This window comes from Centroberyx gerrardi, chromosome 2, assembly GCF_048128805.1.
Source record: "Centroberyx gerrardi isolate f3 chromosome 2, fCenGer3.hap1.cur.20231027, whole genome shotgun sequence".
Taxonomy (NCBI): Eukaryota; Metazoa; Chordata; class Actinopteri; order Beryciformes; family Berycidae; genus Centroberyx; species Centroberyx gerrardi.
Window position 1 is genome coordinate 38,420,951 of NC_135998.1, and position 7,906 is coordinate 38,428,856.

At 43.1% G+C, this 7,906-nt stretch overlaps 1 long non-coding RNA gene across 1 annotated transcript; it reads right to left on the bottom strand.

Annotated features, from left to right (window-relative positions):
* Nucleotides 1-2,282: 2,282 nt before the first annotated feature.
* On the bottom strand, nucleotides 2,283-7,508 carry LOC144542550 (uncharacterized). The gene is made up of 3 exons (XR_013507297.1): nucleotides 7,390-7,508; nucleotides 6,758-6,828; nucleotides 2,283-2,402 (listed from the first exon to the last, which is right to left on the bottom strand). It is a non-coding gene; the product is annotated as an uncharacterized LOC144542550 (long non-coding RNA).
* Nucleotides 7,509-7,906: the final 398 nt, after the last annotated feature.

Genomic DNA, 7,906 nt, shown 5'->3' on the forward strand with positions numbered 1-7,906 from the left:
CTCCGGTGCGTCAACGGCGAATTTCGAAGGACGAGTCCGGGTCAGGGTATGCGGACGAACCGGGTGCTCGGGTCCAGGTCAGGGTGCGCGGTTCTGGGGCTTAACTCGGTCAGCAGACCCGGCCTCGGACAGTCAGCTGACAACACCGGGGGCGGGGGGCGGGGGGCGGGGGGCGGCGAGAACACGACGTCCGGTTTTCTTTCAAAATAAAAGCCCTGTGTTAAATGTGTATTACTGATTAATACTCAAAATCAGGGACGTAGCAAGGAATTCTGCGCCCCCTGAAGGAATATTGCTCAGTTTTTTTATAAAATACATTTAAGTATTTGGGTTAGGGTTAGGGTTTTATATAAAGGGGCATATTTAATGCAGTGAATTAATACTCAGCTTGAATATAGTGGTCAAATCCATTTTCCTCGCTGCTCAATCTGTCTTCTTTGTTCTTTTACACATGCTTCTCTGCAAAATACTACTAGTACCAAATCAAGACAAGAGAGATTATTCCATATCTATGGAAGCCCTAAAAGGCCACGATATTCGTATATTTTATTTACTCAGTTTTCCCGTGATAATCAGAATCAGAATTCTTTATTATGCCAAGTATGTTTGCACATACAAGGAAAGTGACTTGGTGTGGTTGGTGCATAAGGTACATAAGGCAAAGAAGTTTACAATATAAGTAATATATTAACAAAATGTAGCAAAATACAAAAAAATAGCAAAATATTAACAAAATATATACAAAAAATAGCAAAATATTAACAAAATATATATGTTGTATTGCACAGGTTAATTGTAAATTGTATGGTGAGGTAGGACATGTTGGTGTTGCAGGAATAACAGTGCATTTGTGTGTGTGTGTGTGTGTGTGTGTGTGTGTGTGTGTGTGTGTGTGCGCGCGCGTGTGTGTGTGAGTGAGTGTGCGTGTGTGTGCAATGTTGTTTGGGTTGGTTATTCTGTGGGTGAGTATGGGGGAGGAGGAGTAGGAGGAAAACCCTGACCTGGGCCTTTCACTCCTGCTTTTTATCTTCCCCTTTGGGAAGTGGAGACTGTACATTAATGTAGCGTGTAGTGTCTACGGGGGGAGGGGATAAGGGTCCGTGTTAGTGAGGGTCCCGGGCCTTGTTGATGAGGCCACCTGCAGACGTGAAGAAACTGTTCTTGTGGCGTGAGGTTTTGGTCCTGATGGGCCGCAGCTTCCTGCCAGAGGGGAGTTTTTCAAATAGTTTGTGTCCACGGTGGGAAGTGTCGTCCACAATCTTTCCTGCTTGCCTCAGGGTCCTGGAGGTGTACAGATCCTGGAGAGATGGCAGATTGTAGCCAATCACCTTCTCAGTGGAGCGAATGATACACTACAGTCTGCCCAGAGCCATATAGAGAGAGAGTTGCGTCAACGGAAGTCCAAAATGCTTGATCGTCACGTGATTCACGTAGCTTCAGATAGTTACAGGAAGTACTTGGCGGGCAATTTGAAAACGTAACGACAGAGAGACAGAACTGCGATTTTTGGTAATTAGTAGTCAATAAATGCATTGATTTACAATATTTATATACAATATTTATATAGCACACCGACATGTGTATGTAGTTACATCAATGTTTTTTTAAAAAGTAAAACTTGTATGGTAGTCAAGAGCAATCGCATCCTAATGTTTATTGATATATTTAAAGGGAGGGGAAGGGAAGGAATGTTTCAAAATTCAGATTAGATTAATTTTCTACCATTTCTTTAATTCATGGTGGTTTCAGTAATCCCATGGTAACTGAGGGCCTAAGTAATCTTAATGACTTAAGCAGAAATCTGCTTATTAAAAAGGGTACATTAAAACACATCCCATCCAGACAGGACAGGACACATTAAAACACATATATATTTATACACATATAAATATATATATTTTATGTATCTTTTGTCTTTTTACTATGCATTAATTTACTGCAATGAATTCATTAAATAAATCTCTAATAAACTCAGAAACATGAATAGCATGTCAAGCAGGTTGTCTGTGCCCTTTGTCCTTGCATATAGTCTCCACCATGGTTTGCTGTGCTGCATGGAGATGCTCCAATCGCTCGGAGAAAGGAGTACGAATGTATGGTTTCCCCACTGACACGGAGAGGAGAAAAAAATGGTTGGCTCAAGTCAGCAGGAGCAATCTTACCATCACTAAAGATCACAACAACAAAAAAATATGCGAGGTAATAATATTCAAACACTTCATTTGCACTTTTTCACAAACAAAGACCATACCATTGGGAAGCTTAATGTTTGGTTCATTAAAAATAAGGAACAGGGAAAGGCTTGTAAAACCCAGGGAGTTGAGACTCAGGGTGCAGGGTGAGGGTGCTGTCTCATTGCAGGGAGTCTTCAGGCTCCATTGAATCCCCCTGTGGTTCTTGTGCTAAAAGAGAGAGTGAGAGAGGGAGAAAAAGACAGAGGAGAAAGGGTTAGACACACCTATATAGGCTTGGATGGGAAATTGCCTTGGGAGATGAGGTGAGGTCTTTGTTCCTCAACTTAAGTTATGTAACTTCATTAGTTGTGATTATCAACAGCTTTTGCTGCTGATGTTTAACAAAGTATGACAAGTGGCATCAGTTACTGATGTGATATTAATTTGTATAAAGTTGTCTCATGTTCTTGGTTGTCTTTTATATATGTAATGAGTGTATACATGTCCAGTAAGTATGAAGTGTTCCCTAATACTGTGCATTCAACCACTATGGGATGTGTATGTGGGTAGACAAACCTGAGTTGTTGTGTGTGGGAAGTAAACTCAAGTCACTCTGCAGGCACATTTTGAGGCAGACCAGTTTGTCAAGACCAAAAAGGGCAAGACTAGGCTGAGAGCAGATGCTGTTCCCACCATCTTTGTGCATCGCCCTGTGGTCAAAAAGAGGAGGGCCCCTGCACCACGATGCACCCCTGGACCTGTAAATATAGAGCCTATAACTGCTGATCACAGCTATAGTGTTAAAGGTGACACAGGTATAATAAGTATGAACTCTTAATAATTAGTAATATTTCATATTTTGAAGTGATATAATATTATTTTGAATATTTAAAAATTAACAGTGCCATGTCTTCTACTTACATCAGTTTCAAAGATTGAGGAAAGAAGGGATGAGGAGACTGAGAGAAGGGAAAGTGAGAGTGAAGAAAGAGAGGACATGGCTAGTGAGGAGAGACAGGGAGAGCTGACACCACCCAGTCAGCCAGCAGCCAGTCAGCCAGCAGCCAGTCAGCATACCAGTCAGCCAGCAGCCAGTCAATCGGATCTATTGAAAAAATTAAAGAGACAAGAAAAAATCACCAAAAAAGCAAAGGCAGCACTAAGAAAAATAAGGAAGGAAAATGCAGCTCTCAAGAAGACAATGAAAATTAGGGACAAAAAATTAAAGAAAACTTTTTCAAAAGACCAAATTAAGGCATTAGGCAGACTAACCACAAAAGGGATGAAATGGAGCAATGACACAATTAAGAAGGCGTTAAAAATTCGCTTTGCTGCCGGTCCAACAGGTTACAAGACCCTGCAGGAATTGCAGGTTCCCCTGCCAGGAATAAGAACCCTGCAAAGAAGGATGCAATGTGTTAAATTTGAGCCTGGTGTGTTGACAGAGGTCTTTGATTTTCTAAAACTGAAGGCAGATGGATTGACAGACCTTGAAAGGGAGTGTGTGTTGACCTTGGATGAAATGGCAATCACACCAAGTGTGGAGTTGCACATGCTTTCCGGCAAACTGTATGGTGATGTGACTTTACCAGGTCACACAGGAGTAGCAACACATGCTTGTGTGTTTATGTTGGCTGGAAACACAACACGGTGGAAGCAAGTAGTGGCATATCATTATAGTGGCAATTCTACCAATGGAGCAGAGTACAGGCCAATAATTATTGAAATAATACAGAGGGCAGCATCCATAGGGCTACATGTGCTTGATGTCACCACCGACATGGGTAGCCCTAACCGGGCCATGTGGAAATCCTTTGGGGTCGACCACAATAAAACATCAGCGCCACATCCGGCAACACCAGACAGGCAGCTCTATTTCATGCCTGATGTCCCACATCTGGTAAAAAATCTAAAAAGTGCCCTTGTCCGTGGACAGGTGTTCATAATTCCTGAGGATATTGTGAACAAAGAGAACCTCCTCTCCAACGAGGTTTCAGTGGTCCCTATTAAGGACTTATTGACCTTTCAAGAAGGGATGGCATTAAAAATAGCTCCCCATCTATCAGCTGCAGCCATCCAGCCAAGTCACTTTGATAAGATGAAGGTTGGTCCTGCTCTACATGTATTCAGTAAGGCAACAAGTGCTGGGCTGAAATACATGGTGCAGCAAGAAAACCGCCCTCCGTCCTACATGACTACAGCGTGGTTCCTGGAGCAAGTTGATCATTGGTTTGATCTCATGTCATCTCGCCATCCAATTACAGCCCTGAGCAGGCTCAAGATGGAGGAGTACCAAAAGGCCATCACCTTCCTCCAGGACATCGTCCATCTGTTCCGTGGGATGAAGATTGGTCAAAAGGGAGGTTGGAAGCCTGTTCAAACAGGGGTGATAATGGCAACGACATCAATTTTGGCCATACAGGAGGAGATGCTGACACGAGGACACAGGTTTGTGTTAATGTCAAGGTTCACACAAGACTGCCTTGAAAATACATTCAGCTGTGTGAGGTCTAAAAATCCTGTCCCAACTCCAGTGGAATTCCATCATGCACTGAGAATCATATCTGTGGGGCAGTTCCTCACCACCATCAGGTCTGGGAGCTACCAGGAAGACGACAGTAGCTTTTTGGCAGACTTCCTGGACACAGTGGAGCAAAATATCACTCCGTCAGTCAGAGTGGAACAGCTGATGGCAGTGAACAGAGCAGCACCTGACCTCACAAAAACTGAGAAATGTATTCTCTTCCATCTCGCAGGCTACATCGTCCACAAAGTCATCAGGTTTGCCAGCATCTGTGAAAAATGCTAAATTGCAACAGAGCACAATGATGACAGTCCTGCTGGAGAAAACAGCATCTTAGTGAACTTAAAAGAGTTCAAGGCAGGTGCTCTTTGTCATCCCTCCCAAGAAGCCTATGATTTCATTCACAAAATTGAGGAACTATTTAGGACCAAGACTGGTTCCTTCCTCATGGAGCTCCCCAACGCAGTGGGTGTCTTGGAGAAAGAAGCTCAGGCACTCTCCAGCAGGCTTCCATCATGCTGTGGAGTACAAGAAAAAATCATTAAAAGATTCATACGGCTGAGGTTGAGAATTGAGGCAAAAAAAATACGAAATGACAGAAAAAAACAACACTTAAAAGATGGCCATCTTGGAAGCAAGAGCCAATCCAAAAAGGTGAAAAGGAAGGTGAACAGTAGCCAAGCTTCAACATCCGGCGACCCCCAAACAGCTCCAAAGGTGCTATCGAACCCATTAGTCGTTGCAATGGAAACATTTGGACTAACCATTGCTCCTACAAGTGCTCCAGCACCCAGCCAACATCACTGCTCCTCCACCTACCAGCACCCAGCCAACATTACTGCTCCTCCACCTACCAGCACCCAGCCAACATCACTGCTCCTCCACCTACCAGCACCCAGCCAACATTACTGCTCCTCCACCTACCAGCACCCAGCCAACATCCAGCACCCAGCCAACATCACTGCTCCTCCACCTACCAGCACCCAGCCAACATCACTGCTCCTCCACCTAACAGCACCCAGCCAACATCACTGCTCCTCCACCTACCAGCACCCAGCCAACATCCAGCACCCAGCCAACATCACTGCTCCTCCACCTAACAGCACCCAGCCAACATCACTGCTCCTCCACCTAACAGCACCCAGCCAACATCACTGCTCCTCCACCTACCAGCACCCAGCCAACATCCAGCACCCAGCCAACATCACTGCTCCTCCACCTACCAGCACCCAGCCAACATCACTGCTCCTCCACCTGTAACATCATTGGTCCTCACCACTCCTGACCTACAACATCATTGGTCATCACCACTCCTGACCTACAACATCATTGGTCATCACCACTCCTGACCTACAACATCATTGGTCATCACCACTCCTGACCTATAACATCATTGGTCCTCACCACTCCTGACCTACAACATCATTGGTCCTCACCACTCCTGACCTACAACATCATTGGTCATCACCACTCCTGACCTACAACATCATTGGTCATCACCACTCCTGACCTATAACATCATTGGTCATCACCACTCCTGACCTATAACATCATTGGTCATCACCACTCCTGACCTATAACATCATTGGTCCTCACCCTGCAGCACTCCTGACATGCAGCATGCAGCATCACTGCAGTATGATTCCTTAAAATGATTACTTATAATATATATTACATATTCAGTATGATTACTTATAATTAATATAAAATGTTAGTATGATTCCTTATATAATATGGCAGTATACACATTTAGTATGATTGCTTATTGCTGACTTATTTGAAACATACCTTGTTGTGTTTTCAATCTCACCATGGTCCACTCAGCACTCCTGACCTGCGGCATCACTGCTCCTCCACCACGCAGCACCCAGTGCTCCTACAGCAGGTTACTAATATACACTAACAAGATAAGATTACTTATATAATACAGTAATAGAATACATGTTTAGTATGATTACTTATATAATACTGTAGTATAATACTTTTAGTATTTAGTATGATTCCCCATTTAGCCTAGTATGATTCATTTTTCAAAATTGCTGGCCTATTTTAAACTTACCTTGTGTTTTCAATCTCACTTAGGTCCTCCAACTTCCCTCTCCCTTTGCCATCAATCCAAAATCAGCTGAGCTGCAACATAATATAGACAGGTAATAGTCAACAGAATCACAAAGCCTAAAAACACTCAACCCATAAGTTACGTTTTTGTTTACTGTTTTGAAGTCTCAAATATGCACTCTAAATCCATATCAATAGCGATGTATCACAAAAATAGCTCTCTTCCTTATTATTGTGTAACGTTAACTTTATTATTAGCTCTTACTCCAAAATGGATATCCTCATTTCACCACCTCCACCCACCACTCTACAAACACATGCCTCAATGTTATATTTAACTAATATTTAACTCCCCCCACCCCGCAAAAAATCACGTTTAGAAGTCTTTTTCTCTAATTCCACAACGTTGGATGAAATGGCATTAAGAGAACGGAATTCATAATTAATAGGCTGTTCGTGGTTAACGTTATGTGTTGCTAACTTTATTCAGTATCCTAGTCTAATCTGTTATCTGTTAACGTTCCCTAAATCTACTAATTTAGAGGGGGATAATCCACTTACATGCTTTAATGCACATGTTAATTTGATACAGATGTGCTGATAATATACAATCTGATTCTTTAAACATCTTACCCTTTCAAAGTACATCACAAACGGTCCATTCCGCTGCAACTCTACTGCGCTGCTAGTGTTAGCCGCTAACTTCCGGGAACTATTGAGAGGCTCCGCGATCCGCCATTGCTGTAAAAAAAATGGTCCATTGGAGAGAACGGAGATGACGCAACTCTCTCTCTATATGGCTCTGAGTCTGCCCTTGTCCTTGGCAGTAGCAGCAGCGTACCAGATGGTGATGGAGGAGGTGAGGAGGACTCTAACCCTAACCCTAAACCCTAAACCCTAAACCCTAAACCCTAAACCCTAACCCTAACCCTTAATCCCACCCCCACCCATACCCAAGGGCGGATATTGCATTTCACTGTTGGGGGGGACAATAAACAGAAAAATTTCTCAAGAGCAATTCCTGAAGGGGACACCAAAGGTGCCGCCAAAAGTACTGTTGTATTAAATGTATATAGAGGTCCATTATGAAACATTTCCATAAGCACTTCATTCCTTTCTTATGAAGATTTTATCAAATTGCCTTTGATAT